Source organism: Monodon monoceros, unplaced genomic scaffold (genome assembly GCF_005190385.1).
Source record: "Monodon monoceros isolate NGI ecotype Baffin Bay Population unplaced genomic scaffold, NGI_Narwhal_1 Super_Scaffold_2, whole genome shotgun sequence".
Taxonomy (NCBI): Eukaryota; Metazoa; Chordata; class Mammalia; order Artiodactyla; family Monodontidae; genus Monodon; species Monodon monoceros.
This window is the reverse complement of record NW_021703776.1, coordinates 58,145,490-58,161,703: the sequence shown is the minus strand read 5'-3', so window position 1 is coordinate 58,161,703 and position 16,214 is coordinate 58,145,490. Positions and strand designations below refer to the sequence as shown.

Below are 16,214 nucleotides of genomic sequence, written 5' to 3'. Positions count from 1 at the left end.
TCTCTCTCTCTCTCTCTCTCTCTCTCTCTCTCTCTCTCTCTCTCTCTCTCTCTCTCTCTCTCTCTCTCTCTCTCTCTCTCTCTCTCTCTCTCTCTCTCTCTCTCTCTCGCTCTGTCTCTCTCGTCTTGGCCCTGCTTTTAAGGGCTTCCAACTGATTAAGCCAGGCCCACCCAGATTGTCCCTTACTTAAAGCCAACCGATTAGTGACGTTAATGACATCTGCAAACGCCCTTCACAGTACATCTAGATTAATGTCTGATGGAATAACTGGGTACTTTAGCTTAGCCAAGCCGACATCAAAAAAGCCATCACATGGGTTTACGAATGTGTTGGAGATGCTGTGGATGAGTAAAGAAAATAGGTGGTTGGGGTGTGTGTGTGTGTGTGTGTGTGTGTGTGTGTGTGGATGGAGCTGGGGGGCGGGGAGGTGAGTACCAGAAATGGTGGGACCTCCTTGCTCTCCTTTCTAAATCTGGGGTCTTAGGAAAGTCTGTTTGGGGTGCATTGGTGACTAACATATAGCTCAGGGAAGCCATGACCTCAGCTTCCATCACCTTGACACACTGGGGAAGAGCCCAGTCCAGTGTATTAGGTAGGTGGCGGGCCACCAGATCCACGCCCACCTTGCTTTCTTCCTGGCCAAAGGCACGCAGCTGCTCTGTGTTTTCCCCCCACGGCTCCCCGCGCCGGGTGAATCTCTCCATAGTGCTGCCAGAGGGCGCGCGAGCAGAGGAAAACGCCGCGGGGCTCCAGGAGAGGCCAAGATGCCGGTGCTGCGACGCCGGCGAATCTGGGGCGGTGACCCGGAGCCCCTGGCACTCATACCTCTCCTTCCCCAGGACCCCTATCAAGGCTGCCACCCTTTATGTGCATGTTTCAGGGAGGGGCAGACGGGACTCCTGGGAGCGAAGAGCTAATAGATTTGCTTTCCTTTGTAAGGGATGGGAAGGGGCGCTTGCTGGGGAGAGGCGGCGGCCCCAGGACAACTGAGGAGAGACCGGAGGTATCTCCTGCCTCATTTGTCAAACTGTCGGCCCCTACCTCCTACTCCTGAAACCCGAGGGCAGAGTGTCTCAGTGCTCGGGGCGTCGGAAGGCCCCCTGTCCCAAGATGAAGGCACCTGGCTTCCGCTCCCCTCCCATGGGTGCGCAAGGACACCTGGGCGCAGGCCAGGTGGCCGCGCGCAGCCGGGCTGCTGCAGAGTTGCAGCCCGTTTTGCATCTCTCTCCTACGTAACTGCGCCTCTCACCAGCAGTGCTACCCCCTTAAAAGTCAGGGGCCCAAGGCAAAGAGGCAGTTCTTTTCTGTAGTTTTGGGGGTTTTGTCTTTAATCTTAGGATTAAAAAGGATGTCTGCCGCAGCTGACTCATGTCACCCATCTCTCCTTTCTCTTTCCTCCTTAAAAACGCAGTCTTAATGAAATGCTTTTAAAAGCAATATAGATTTTGAGGGAAAGAAAAATCACTAGAGGACTTCAACCAAGGTTTTAACGCAACGACATTATTAAAAATAATAATGGGCCTGGGATTTTGCAATTCTCAAGGGTGGATGGTGAGCAAGGACAAATAGAGTAGATCAGACAGTTGGAAATTATAAAGAGTGGCTGCTCTGCTCATAATTTGCACTCAAAGCACTCATAATTCGCACAATAGGGACATTTAAACACTCAGCGAGCCTGAGCAATAAACACATTTCTCACTCAATCATAACCGAGGTCAGGGAGGGAAGCCGCGGTCTTCTTTTCTTGTCTGATGTAGGAACCTCGTGGCCTCAGCTTATGTGTGGTTTTGGAAAACTCTGACAGGAATGAGTGTCTGGGAGACTTCTCAGTTGTCAAGAAGCTTCTTATGTTTCCTAAAGAAACTCAACCTAGATTCATTAAGCCATGTCACAGAGCAAAGAGAATTAAATATTTTTTTAAGACTGCAACTAATCCTGAAACTTAAATATAGGGGTAAGAATCCTACATATGAAAGGTCTGTGAAATTTTTACAGGAAATGTGCAAAGATGTTGTGTTTAAATATCCTTAGATGAGAAAAAAAATTGGGATTCCACCCCCCCAAAACCCAAATGATTTTCAGCCATCTATTCCCAATCCTCTCCTCACAGACTTCAATTAAATAAAATAACATCTTTTTGAGTCATTTAGGAAAATATTTATATATCAGTGAAATCAAGGAGATTCTTTGAGAGATGTTGCTAATATATATTCGAGTAAGGCCAAACCTTGTATTTATGCTTTTTTTTTTCGTTGAAATTGTAGGCTCATATTAAGGATTTTCCCTCCCTTTAAAAACATCAACACAGTGCCATAACTTCCTTTATTTGCAATCAGCATATCCCATGGTTAACAAAGAACTTTTTAAAGAAAACAAGTGCCCTAATGAAATTCAGTACTTCTTCATAAAAAGAAAAAAGGATCTTTTATATGCACTTTTATATGCACTAAATATATAAGCATAGTGTGTACCTGGTAAAGTTGATTTCTGCTGACAGGGTAACTCAGGTAAATCAACATAAGAGTCCACAGCACATTATAGGGTACAGTTTATTGCGTTTTACCTTCAGGTAAAGACTTCTATTAAGAATGTACAAGTGCCTGCATACCTAGTCTGCCTTGTTTTCCACAGTGCTGTATACATACTCTCTTAAAAAAAATTTTTAATCAAAGCTTGCTCTATTGAATACATTTAATTGGAATCCAGTAGTTAAAAAATATAAAAATTTACTGCTGTAGAAAAGTTTTGATTAGTACTTTCCATTAGCAAATGTTGAGTAAACCCTCTAACAGTCTATTTGCATTCAGACACGAATTGACTTAGCAAAACAGGTGATGCTTTCAACTGTACAAATAAATCATTTCCCATAAATATTCCTAATGAAAGAGGTGGTCTGTTTCAGAGGAAGTAACTGCAAGGAAGACTTTTAAATAATAGTAAAAAAAATTGTTCCCAACCCTGATAAGTACGGGCATGAAGTCTTGAAGGGTGAGTTATTAGGTGTGGAAAGGCAGCATCTAGAAACCTCTCCCACATACATTTTAAAGTAAGCTGCCCTAAAGCATGGCAGAAAGCATCTGGGAAGCACTGCCATTCTCTTATGTCAGAATCTCGCCCTTTCTTCCCCCACCCCCATCCCCCCAAAAATGAACTCAAATACAAAGAAAAGGTGTTTTACCCTAATGAAACGTTTGGGGAAGATGAGAGTTTATGCTGGAATTCCTTGACTTCATGGTGCTAAAATTTTTTAAATAAAAGAAAGAAAATATTCATACTTTTAAACAAAATTAAAATGTAAAAATAGGTTCAATTATCAGAATTTTTGGATTAATCTTCCTTTGATGTTTAAATAGCAATTTGGACTTCATTTGTTAACAACGAAAATAGAAATAAGACTGAGGTTTGAAGGGACATTTTTGGTGCCCCTGTCCCATTTATGATTCTCCAATTCAAGAAGGACTGCATTTCTCTTCAGTTGTTTGTCTAAATCTGGAATCAAGATGGGAATAGTTATACCACTGGCTATTTTCTAAGTAACAAGTCAGTGTTAGTGTTTCATAGATGACAGACCTCTGACTTCACACAATGAAACCTGAAAAAAACCCCACGTGCCGTGGCCAGAGGTCTGAATCTAGACTTTCCTGGTACATCATTTCAGACTATTCTTAGAGTTGAGTGCATAAATATCTTCCTTTTTTTTTTTTAGTATTGCTATGTTTTGGTAAATTCCTAGCTACTTAATGCTGTGTGTGTGTGTGTGTGTGTGTGTGTGTGTGTGTGTGTGAGTTGGGAAGTGGGGCAAAGAAGACAGAGCAACAGGGGGGAAAGGAAGAAAAAGAACTGGGGAGGTAGAAAGCCTCTGCTTTGGGATAAGAATATTACATGTTCTTTTCTACTATCTTATTCACAGTGAATTTAAAGAAGGATATTATTTAACGAAGTGAATCCCTCCTTTCTTTTTCAAAATTGGTCACAGTTATTTCTGTTTCATTATTGTTTAGATGTAATGTTTCTGTTCTATGGCTTATACTGTGTGCATGATACACACACACACAACTTTTCTTTCTCTTTGAATATCATCACTGTTGGCTGTCAATGAAATTGTGAATAACATCTTATTCTTTGTTGCATCCCAATGTTATTTATTTGCAAATTTGATACCTCTATATAATTAATGTAATTCAATGAGCAGCAAACAATACCAATTACAATGCTGTGCATGAAAAGAATGTTACACTATAAGAATACTTCGCAGGAAAATGACATTTCTTATTAGAATTATTTGATTTCATTAGGATGAAAAGAAAATGTTAGTATAATCTAATCAAATAGTAAGCAGTCAGGAGAAGCAAAATATGTAAAAGAATCTCAATTTTCAGATGAAATGTTATTTGATTACTATTCGTTTGACATTCTACTACCAGTTTAAATTTTGTTAATTAAATCTGAAGTTGGGCTTCCCTGGTGGCGCAGCGGTTGAGAGTCTGCCTGCCGATGCAGGGGACACGGGTTCGTGCCCCGGTCTGGGAAGATCCCACATGCCGCGGAGCGGCTGGGCCCGTGAGCCACGGCCGCTGAGCCTGCGCATCCGGAGCCTGTGCTGTGCAACGGGAGAGGCCACAACAGTGAGAGGCCCGCGTGCCGCAAAAAAAAGAAAAAAAAATCTGAAGTTATATGACCTGTTAATCTTGTAGGTTAATCAGCAGAAGAAAGTTAGTTCAAAGCCTGACTAGAATGCAGTTGTATTATCAATACTTTCAATATAAAAGGAACCTTTTTCACAGTGTTACTTCCAAGTGCATTCGACAAAATGACTATTGATAACATTCATTTGTAAGAAATAGCCTTATTTGCATGTAAGGAATGAACTGTAAGTGCTTTATAGTAAAGTAATATGAAATGCAGTAATAATAATAACAACCCTTTTGTCGAGCACCTATGATGTCTTGCACTGCACAGAGTGGGCTTACACAAGAATTAAGAAGGATGCAGTTTGTCTCCTAGAAGACACAATCCAAATGGCTCTTTTACGAAAGTTAAAGAATTACTTGTTGTTTAATAGGTTTTTCTTTTCTTTTCTTTTTTTTTTTTTTTTTGCGTTACGCGGGCCTCTCACTGTTGGGGCCTCTCCCGTTGTGGAGCACAGGCTCCGGACGCGCAGGCTCAGCGGCCGTGGCTCACGGGCCCAGCTGCTCCGCGGCACGTGGGATCTTCCCGAACCGGGACACGAACCCGTGTCCCCTGCATCGGCAGGCAGACTCTCAACCACTGCGCCACCAGGGAAGCCCTAATAGGCCTTTCTTAATAAACAACTTTCCAAAGATAACTTCCATTCAGCTCCTAAAGATATTTTACAAGTTCTGAATTTGTGGGATTTGAATTAATAAAATGTTTCTATAACATATCCAAAAACTGTTTAGGTTGAGAATTTAAAAACACCCTGGATATGTGGTCTCTTCATTCTTTATTGCCAGCCTTATACCTTGAATATCTCTTTATCACCTCTAGATTTTTTTGCACTGTCTTCCCCTGTAAAAGTGTCTTTGAGGGCAGACACCTTCCTAGCCATCCCAGATTCTTCAGTGTTGAATGACAGAATGAGATAACACAGTTTAGAAATGTGCTAAGAATCCACATTTTAAGGAAAAATATTATAATTGAAAATCTCATTATTTTTAGTACAAAGTAATAGATATTCTGAATTAAAATAAAGTCACACCATAAATAAAAGTGTAAAGAAGAAAATAAATATCCCTCATAATTCCACCCAAAACTCAGGCATAAGCACTGTTCCATTTTGACACATACACTATTTTGACATATGTTTGTCCAGATATTTTTCTGTGGATCTACATGCACCTTTAAAAAAACCAAAATATGCATTATACTATACAGTCTAATCTACTTTTTCACTTAATGTATCACGAGCGTCTTTTGCTATGGATAAATACAGAGTCATCGCCATTTTAAAAAGCTTTCGAGCATTACACCATATAAATATATCAAAATTATTTCAACTGACTTTCCAAAGTTAGCCATTTATGTTGCTTTTGGGTTTGTTTGTTTGTTTGTTTTTTTGGTATGAAATGCAATTTTAAGACAGTGACTTTGTGCCTCATCTCTCCCCAGAAAGGACCAGTTTAAAAAACTCCATGCAAACAATCAAGAGGCCATTTGTGGCCACATCATTGTTCTGTTTTCCTAGATTGTTCCAAGGATCTTCTTCTGAAGGTGTATAGTTCTAAAGTAAATTCAATTTCTTTAATGTTTGGAGTGTCGAGAAAAGAAATCATGGAACACATGGGTTCTGCTTGCATTCCTCATGAGTCTTGGATTAAGACAATCTGCCTATACAGAAAACATAGCACTAAGCAAACTTCCACGAAATGATCAGAAAATACTGACAATTTGAGATTTCAGCGAAACCTCAGATTACTATACGAAAAAATCTATTTCTAAAATCAATTACCTTTTATGCAGGCAGTGCTGATGAAGTTTAAGAGAAGTGAAGAAAAACCTATTATTTACTTAGAAATGATACATGATGGATATAAGGGACTTTTCAAAAGAATTAATGTTTTGAGGGTGTCCACATCACACAATGATTGCTTAAAAAATCAAGAGAGCAGAAAGAAAAATGAATGGCTAGAATATTTCACTAACTGCCTTTATTCTTTATCTCATCCTACAGGGCCTTGGAAGAATAACAGAACTGCTCTACTCTTTCTGCTCATTTCCTGTCACAGGAGGTGTGATTTTTTCAGTGGTGGTCTCCATTGTCATTCACCTATGGCTGCTAGATCAGAAGATTGACATTATCTAGAAATCTATGGAGTAAAAGGCATCCAAGACCCACTCCCTGGGGACGGTGTGCCAATAAGGGTACAAAAAATAAGGGAAGTGAGAATCTCTCATCAGAACTCTGTTCATTGTGTACAGAAGGTTCTAAAAAGAACAGGAGTGTTTCTGAGTGTCCCTGAGTGGACATAAATTTGAATGCCTCTATGGAATTTTCTTATTTCTTTGACATTCAGCGATAGGCTGGATTAAAACCCTTGGCCCTAAATGAGAATCCAGCCTTCTGTGGGGTGGGGACGGAGGCTGAGTTCTCTCTGCCTCGCTGCTTTCTCTCTCCGTCATCTCCACTGTCATACTGCCTGGTATGTCAGGCCAGATTTGGCTTGCCATCATGAACATGATGACTGTAGCCCAGGGTTGTCTGAATAACATCTTTCTCTGTCATATTTTGATAGTTCCCTACTGTTTTTCTAACACAGATGAGGAAGGGTGAGCCTCTGAGGGGAAGTTACTGTTTCTTTCTTGAGATGCTCAGGGAGGACGAATATGGGCCAGGGTAGGGTGAGGACCTGGCTGAAATCTTGGCGAGAGCCTGCGAGGGGATCCCACCTAGAAGCTGACAGAACACAAGGTCCTGGTCTAAGCTCTTCTGCAGATGTAAGCCATTGTCTCCCAGTTCCAGCTGATCCGGCTTTAGTGGATGAAATGGCACCTTTCCCTTAGGAACCTCCATTCCTGAAATTTCACTCAAGAGATATGCTGCTTGTGATAACAGGGTGTAAGAGAAGACAGCTTTTTACACGAGTCCTTGGGTGACCTCTGACACAGGAGACATACCCACAATCCTTCTCTCTTTGCCAAGAGCAGGCTCCTGGGAGGACAGGATCCCCTCCTTGTTTGTGGTGACCACTTGTACCCTGCGGAGAGCATGGAGACTGGTGTGGGGAGCCCAGGCCCCTGGCCTGGGAGTGTATGGGGAAGAGCTGATGTGGGCGGCAGAGCTGCCGACGCGGTTATTTATTATTTCACTGAATTACCGCTGAGTGACAAGGGCTCCTCGCGTCCTAGCGGGCTGGCATCCGTGGAACATATTTTTAACATCAATCGCAAAAGAAATAACAAAAATATGAAATGGCTAATTAGAGAGCCATTTCACAAAGGTCCTGCCTGATGACAAGTTTTTTGGTCAGTGTTGCCATTTGCTAATTTCCAAGTGGAGTGAAATCAGAGTTCATGAATCCAGGACTCAAAGCTGGGGCTGGGGCTGGATGAGGGCAGGAAAAGAAGACAGAAAGCTGAGCTATTGAGCCTATTTTCCCACCTTCCTAATGCATTGGGTGAGTTCATTTCATTTTGGAAAGCTCTATGGGGCACCTCAGTGTTTGGTGGGAGATGTGGACTTAAAGTCCCATAGCAAGTGATTCCAACCTACTCTGCTATTTCTAAGACTAAACTAGTCCCCGCTTAATGTAAAACTCAATGCCCTTTGGGCTTCCCTGGTGGCACAGTGGTTGAGAGTCCGCCTGCCGATGCGGGGGACGCGGGTTCGTGCTCCGGTCCGGGAGGATCCCACATGCCGCGGAGCGGCTGGGCCCGTGAGCCATGGCCGCTGAGCCTGCGCGTCCGGAGCCTGTGCTCCGCAACGGGAGGGGCCACAGCAGTGAGAGGCCCGCGTACCGCAAAAAACAAACAAACAAATCTCAGTGCCCTAAGCCGATTTTTCTCCCTCTTTCATATTAACCATGCATAAAAACTTGAGTGACTCTTCACCTTCAGTGCAGTGAAGTATTACAGTATTCGCTGGGAGATTTTTTTTTTTTCTTGCGGTACGCGGGCCTCTCACAGGTGTGGCCCCTCCTGCCGCGGAGCACAGGCTCCGGACGCGCAGGCTCAGCGGCCATGACTCACGGGCCCAGCCGCTCCGCGGCATGTGGGATCCTCCCGGACCGGAGCATGAACCCGCGTCCCCCGCATCGGCAGGCAGACCCCCGCATCGGCAGGCAGACCCCCGCATCGGCAGACGGACTCTCAACCACTGCGCCACCAGGGAAGCCGCCGCTGGGAGATTTTAAAAGCCTTCAAAGCAGGTAATCATGCCTCTGGGGTCACATGAGTGATGAATACCCAAGTCTTTATTAACCTGTGTGCGAGTATACCTTTAGAATTTATAGCAAAGATGAAAAATGGTTGGAAAGTGTTTTCTCCATTATTTGACAGGCTAACACTTAAACAGCTCCTTTACTTGGAGGTTGGGCACGGGGAAGACAACACCCAGGTAGCTTCCACAAAAGATCTTTTACGCATTAGGAATATTATGAATTGCTGTACTGTTTGCCTTTGACCTACATAAAGGGAGGAGATCAGTCCCAGAAGTAGAATGGAAGTACACATGAAACAGCAGAGAACGCAAAGGGACTTGGGTTTCTCTTTCATCTCGATATTTATGGGATAACAAGATGACAACCTACGTCATGTTAGGATTCTGTTTCCCTAAGCATCATGTACCTACCTTAGAAGCTCTGTATTTCAGTAAGTGCTTCACTGCACACACACAAAAAACTATCCCCAAACCTAGTGGCTCAAACCAACCGTTTTATTTTGCTCACAGTTTTGTGGGTCGGGCGTTCCGGAAAGCATTGGTTGGGCAGTTCATCTCTGGTCTGCATGAAGTCAGCTGGGACTGCTGGGGCTGGAGGATCTTTTCCAAGATGGCGTCTTCATTCATGTGTCTGGAAAACCCTGGGCCTCTCTCCTCCTCCTCCTTCTTCTTCTCTCTCTCTCTTTCTCAAAATCTCTCTCTTCTCTTCCTATGGCATCTCATCCTCCAGGGCCTCTCTATGTGGATGTGCCTTGGCCTTTTCACAGCACAGTGGGCTCCTGGGGAGGCACGCTTCTTACATGGGGGCTGGCTTTTAAGAGGTAAGAAGTGAAAGAAGCCAAGCCCGTGAAGGCCTATGCCTGGGACAACCTCAGTGTTACTTCAGTGCAATTCTACTGGTGAAGGCAGTCCCAGGGCTTATTCACGTTTAAGGAGTGTGGATACAGATTCCTCCTTTTAACGGGAGATGGCCAAGATCATGTTGCAGAGGGGTATGTGGGATGGGAGATACTGTTGTCACTTTTAGAAACTATAATCTGTCACAGTGAAAAATAAATGTCTAAAGGCTATGCTTGAGAAAGTTTTGTTGTTGTTAGGACATAACCTATAAAGTCTTCATTTTCCATTCTGATATCCAGGGTTGAATTTCTGTCATAAGTCTTACTGCTTTGGAATCTGTGCCCATTGGGAGTCTCCATGCAGGTCACCCCTTCTCAAGCATCCCCTCCTCTGTGAAGCACACCAGGCAGATTGTCATGCCTCTTCCAGGACTCCAGCACTGGGCTCACCTCTGTTATATCACCTGTCAGCCTGTTCTCCTGCTACCTGTCCATCCTCATTGATGGTCTGTGAATTGAGGCAAGAGCTGTATTTTATTTATTTCTAGGATTTTTAACTGAGTGTTTAGTTTTTTAATTTTAGCTCAGTTGAATTATGTTGATTGACTTAATAAATGAATAAATGTCACCCTGATTCCAGGAACTTGGCCTTGTAGGTTCACTAAAGAACCAGTAAAAGAAAAACCTGAGGACAAGGCCAGGAAGACTTCTTCCTCCTTGGAATCTGGGGTTAACCAAGTCCACACCTTCCTCAACTGCTAACACCACTGATGAGAGAAGTTGAAGAGCTGTGAATAGCAGCTAACTAGCCTATTTATTTCTAGAATATAGGATTTAATTAGACACATTCTCTTCAACAGCTCTTACCAATCAAAGGATTAGAACTGCTCTGGGTGCCAAGCACAAGCTCTACAGAGGAAATGATCTGGAAGAAAAATAATTTTCTCCACCTCGAAAATAGGAGTAGGAAAAATATGAAAACAAATATTTTTGGTCTTATATTTAGTAATTTTTAAATTCCATACTCAGGTGTCCAGTGTCTATTTCTTTCCTTTAGATTGAATGTCATGTTTACTCAGAGGATTTTAATGTAACTTGGGGGATGTTTTAATCCATTTCTGCAGTTTATCACCTTTGAGGTTTGCCCAGTGTCTAGAATGAAGAGTGTATTTGCTAAATTGAGGAAAATGTAGACAAATGCTTGTGCTTGCTAGTTGGTAAACAGATTGGGATTCCCAGATCACAAGGGCAAGTTGTCAGTCTGCTCTAAGCAGTACCCTGCAGCCACGTCTGCGGGAGAGGGTCTAACCCAAGTGGAGACTTAGGAGGTTCCTCCTAGCTTCAACAACAATTCACGTGCTTATCTGGCAAAGATTGTTAGCCTGAGGCAACTATTGGGTCAGAATCAGAAAATGGCTGATTTGGGAGAAAGTGACTCACTGAATCAAAGGGATGAAAGCACTATTAGTGTAGAATGCAAAACCAATTTGACGGTCTGAAGGAGCACATCAGTGTGGAGTGGGAGTAGAGAGCACTGCCGGACTCCTGGAACGGCTCTCCCAACGCAGAGTTAATGCCCATCACCAGAGAAATGGCCGGGAGCTGTGCTGTGTGTTTCCATCTACATGTGCTTTTAAGGGGGCTTGCAAGTTACATGTTCTTCATATGACTGATGATTTCTCTAATTGCCTGAGGAGGTCACATGAGAAAAATGAAGGCCTTAGGCTGGACATCACTGGACAAAATATTCTTGTATGTGGATATCAGAGTCCTTAGGTAAAATTTTTATTTTGGGTTGGGGCTAATTGTGTGTATGTGTGTGTGTGAAAGAGAGAGAGAGAGGGGAAGCAGGAGACAGGGAATGTGTATATCTCTGACACTATTATAGAAGTCATGGCATATATTCAAGCTCTGCTGAGCTCTTTCTCAGTGCTAAGTAAAATGAGTGCCAAGCCATATGGGATTATAGAAATGAGTAAAATACAACACTGATCCAGTAGATACCATCGTCTAGTGGGAGAGACAACACAATAAATATTGATATGAAGCACAGTGTGTGCCATGATAAAAATAAGATTAAAGCGCTGTGAGAGGAGGGTAGAGGGATAGATGCATTTTAGTTGGCAATATCTTGGAAAAGCTTTGTGGAAGAACGAGTAGCGGCAGGGGCTCAGAGGATGAGTGAGCTGGGCAGGCTCACTCATGGTGGAGGGCTCAGTGGAAGGATTCCTGAGGAACCGTCATCCAGGAGAAGGTTCAGGCCTTGTGTGGGGAAAGACATCGCTGGGGTGGTGGGGGCAGAGTGTGGAGTGGGGAGGAGATACAGAGGATGTGGGAAGATAGAAGGAGAGGGTAGTCTGAAGTGATACTGTGGAATCCTATCGATGCATCAAGTTACTACATCTGGACTTGGCTTGTTTCCCAGTGAAGAGCCATTGAAGATGTATGAGTTGGGGCAGGAGTGTGTGTGTGAGTGTGTGTGTGCGCACGTGTGTCTGCATGCGGGAGGGAGGGAGAGCAGGAGAGAAGGAGGGAGGGAGGGAGAGGCAATCTGTGCCTTAAAAAGGAAGTGGGTTGGCAGTTGGGGCAATGCAAGGACATGAATGGAAGCAGGGAGGCCTGTTAGCAGGGGATTGCAGTGACCCAGCTCAGAAACAATGCGGTCTACAGGAAAGACGAGGGCATGGTGAAGAGGAGGTAGATTCAGGTTTTATTATGAAGGCAAAGTAGCCAGGGTTTGCCAAATAATTAGAACTGAGGGTTACAGATGATGGTGAAGGTGTACAAAATAGGTACAGGGGTTCCAGGGCACCAGGCTGGCTTGGGATGGGGAAGGAGAAAAAGGAACCACTTTGCATATCTATGTATCCATTTATTAATGCACAAGGCAAATTGTTATTGAGCGCCTGCAGGCACTGAGTGCGGACTGGGATCCAATGGACTAAGACAGCTATGGAGCTCCAATGGCACTGGGAATTGGGGTCAAGAAATCATGACAGTAATTAGGTTTCTGCGTTATAGACTTGGGAGTTGTCCTTCTAAAAGCGATCTGTGAATCCAGGGTGCTGGATCAAGAAGAAAGTTCACCAGTGGGGAAAAGGTCTCATAAAATTATCTGATCCTCCAATCCTAAAATTTCATTTGGTGTGACTTGTAGTTCTTTTGCTGAGGAAAAAACCACATATATATATATATATAATATATCATCTTTGCCCATCATTCAAGATCACCCGTTCTTTGTTTTTTCCTATGATTTCAATGCTATAGGCACAAATATTTAATCCTTCTTAAGTAAAGTTACCGAGGTTTGGCACTGCTTGAACCTAACTAAAGTAACAGGAGATAAAGTAGAGAATCGCTTTTCAAGAAGGGTCTGGGGCGTTTGGTCTCTGAGCTTGTAGGCATCTACACCTTAGAATCTGTGCAGGTCAGCTCTGCAGCCATCGCTGGATTGTTTTCCCAGTCCTTGGAGACTGGTCTGATCAGGTTCACTAATGGTTGGACTTTTCTTGGTATTTGCTTACATAACACCATCAGGACACGTCTTAAATATTTTATCAGGTTTAAAGGGCAGTTTTCATAACATGGCATTGTGTGGCCTGCAGAACAGACAAGGAGGGAGGAAGAAGCGTCTTACCCTGTACTAAGTGACCTAATTTTAATACACATTCTGATATTAAAATTTGATTAACTTGATAAAAAGACTGCAGGTATTAAGATGTTGGTTTTCCCTGTACCGTAAAGACAGCTAGAAAGCATAGTGCACTTTACTTAAGTGCCTCTCCCTTAGCTAGTGTAATCAACTCCTGAACATAAAAATCATGTAGTCCTGACCTGCGTCTAAGCTGCCCCTGGTTTGGGAGAACTGAGCATGGACTAATTGCAGGATCCGGCTGTTTGCATACCAAAATGGAGTTGAAATGCTTCTTATGATAAGTGAACACTCGAAAGGGGGGTTGGAAATTTATCCATTAGCCGAAAGGCCTGAATGCACTATAGGATACAGAAGAGCCACTCTGATTATTAAGTGTTTTGTAATCTGAAAGTGTAAGTTAACAAGAGTAAAATGATGTGACCCAGGAGCAGACTTTTTATAAACCTTAAAAGCAGAGAAGCAACACCACCGGCGAAATTGCCAGGATCCCTTTTGATCTTTTCTAGGCTGCTAGCTGATTAGGAAACAGTGTCTTCTTTGAAAAACACCCTCATATGAATGAGTATTTGAATGTTTGCTGCCAATTAAAATCACCTGAGGAAACAGGTATTTCTACTTGACTCTTTAAACAATGGAATCCCACATGTTTTGCCTTTGACTAAAAGCTGGCTCTGAGGATGAGAGTCATGATCCTAGATGGAAATACTTGCTGTGAGTATGTTTTAGTTTTTTTCTATGAAAACTCCTTGGTTCCTTTGGCCTGATCTGTCTTTCTGAGGGATTTATCTGTTCTTAAATTATACCGGTAATTTAAAACTTTGAGTGGGCGTCAGAATCACCTGGAGGGCTTTTAAAGACACAGATTACTGGACCTCACTCCCAGAGTTTCTGGTTTAAAGAGTCTAAGGTGGGGTCTGAGACTTTTTGTTTCTTACAGGTTCCCAGGTGATGTTTCTGGGCTGGTGCCAGGACCACACTTTGAGAACAACTGAATTTGGTGTTTTCTAAGATCTCTTAGTAGCTCTGAACGATGTGATGAACTCAATGGAGGCTTTTCCGTCATGATAACTGATTAATTCAAAATAATGAAATCTGTCCCGATTTCCTATTAATCAGAAAACTATCTGATCTCTACTAGAAAGTAGATTTTTTTTACAAGTTTATTTGTGTAGTGTAAGTGGTAGAGTTCTTTTTTTTTTTTTTTTGTGGTACGCAGGCCTCACTGTTGTGGCCTCTCCCGTTGCGGAGCACAGGCTCCGGACGCGCAGGCTCAGCGGCCATGGCCCACGGGCCCTGCCGCTCCGTGGCATGTGGGATCTTCCTGGGCTCCGCGGCATGTGGGATCTTCCCGGACCGGAGCACGAACCCGCGTCCCCCGTATCGGCAGGCGGACTCTCAACCACTGCGCCACCAGGGAAGCCCTCTGGTAGAGTATTTGTGGCAACATGGATAGACCTTGAGGGCATTATGCTCAGTGAGATAATCAAGCAGAGAAAGGCAAATTCCATATGATGTCACTTACAGGTGAAATCTAAATAAATCAGACTCGTAAAGACCGAGAGTAAAATGATGGTTACCATGGACTGGGCGGGTGGAGAAAAGGAGAGACGTGGTTTAAGGGTACAAACTGACAACTAGTAGATAAAAAAAATCCCGCAGATCTAATGCACAGTATAGTATTAGAGACAACAATACTGTAGCATAATCCTCAAACTTGCTGAGACTAGATCTTAATTATTCCCACCACAAAAAAGAAATGTGATGTGACAACAGAGCTAACAACCACTACAGTGGCAATCATATATCATATATAATCGTTCCAAATCAACATGGTGTATACCTTAAATTTATACAATGTTATAAGTCAAACATATTTCAATTATGTTTATTGTTTATTTGTTTATTTGATTTATTTATTTCGTCTGCATTGGGTCTTAGTGGCCGCATGCAGGATCTTCGTTGAGGCATGCAGGATCTTTTGTTGTGGCACGCAGGCTTCTCTCTAGTTGTGGCGTGTGGGCTTTCTCTCTCTAGTTGTGGCACACAGTCTCCAGGGCGCATGGGCTCGGTAGTTGTGGTGAGCAGCCTCTCTGGTTGAGGCACGCCAGCTCAGTAGTTGTGGTGCGCGGGCTTAGTTGCCTCACAGCATGTGGGATCTTAGTTCCCTGACCAGGGATCGAACCTGTGTCCCCTGCATTGTAAGGCAGATTCTTTACCACTGGGCCACCAGGGAAGTCCCTTCAATTATAAATAAATAAATAAATATTTTAAAAGTAAAAAAGAAAGTGGTAGAGTGTTATAACCTTAAATGTTGGATTCTATTCCCAAGAACAGGGCTAATCGACTGCTGAACTTCTTGTGAGCTTTGTTTATCAGCAGAATGAGTTTCTGCTTTACAAAAAATTTAAAGTCAGCAATCAATATTGATAATATTTCCCCTTGATGTAGATTGGAGGCCTAAGTTAGAACTAAATGGTGTTATTTTATGAAAGGAAAGTCTGAGGCAAGTGTTGGAGTGGAGGGCAGAAAAGGAACAGAAAAAAGCTGAATTGGAAATAAGCAGCGGAGGCTGTGTGTTTACCAGTGAACGAAACCTGTATCAGCACCAGTGAGTATATGTGGTCTTCTGAGACCCTTTGGTTCCTTTCCTGTTACTTTCTTTCATGATCAACGTCTCCAAATCAAGGCCACCAGATGGAATAGGTCTACCTAAAGGAATGCTTTTCAAACTCTAACTGCTCGTCAAAGACCTGAGGTTCTTATCAAAATGAAGATTCTGGTTCATTAGGTCTGGGGTGAGGGCTGACAGTCTGCATTTCCAACC

The 16,214-nt window shown here is 43.2% G+C and overlaps 1 protein-coding gene across 2 annotated transcripts in view; it reads left to right on the top strand.

Moving 5' to 3' along the window:
* Positions 1 to 14,569, top strand: part of TRIL (TLR4 interactor with leucine rich repeats) — a 93,892-nt gene extending 79,323 nt beyond the window's left edge. Inside the window, exons 3-4 of one of the 2 annotated variants that reach the window (XR_003795152.1) lie at positions 6,692 to 6,749; positions 13,897 to 14,569. The gene's annotated coding sequence lies outside the window, so the exon portion shown is untranslated. Of the gene's footprint in view, positions 1 to 6,691; positions 8,273 to 13,896 lie in introns of those variants that run through there. The other variant, XR_003795151.1, reaches the window with a different exon arrangement.
* The last annotated feature ends 1,645 nt before the right edge of the window (positions 14,570 to 16,214 follow it).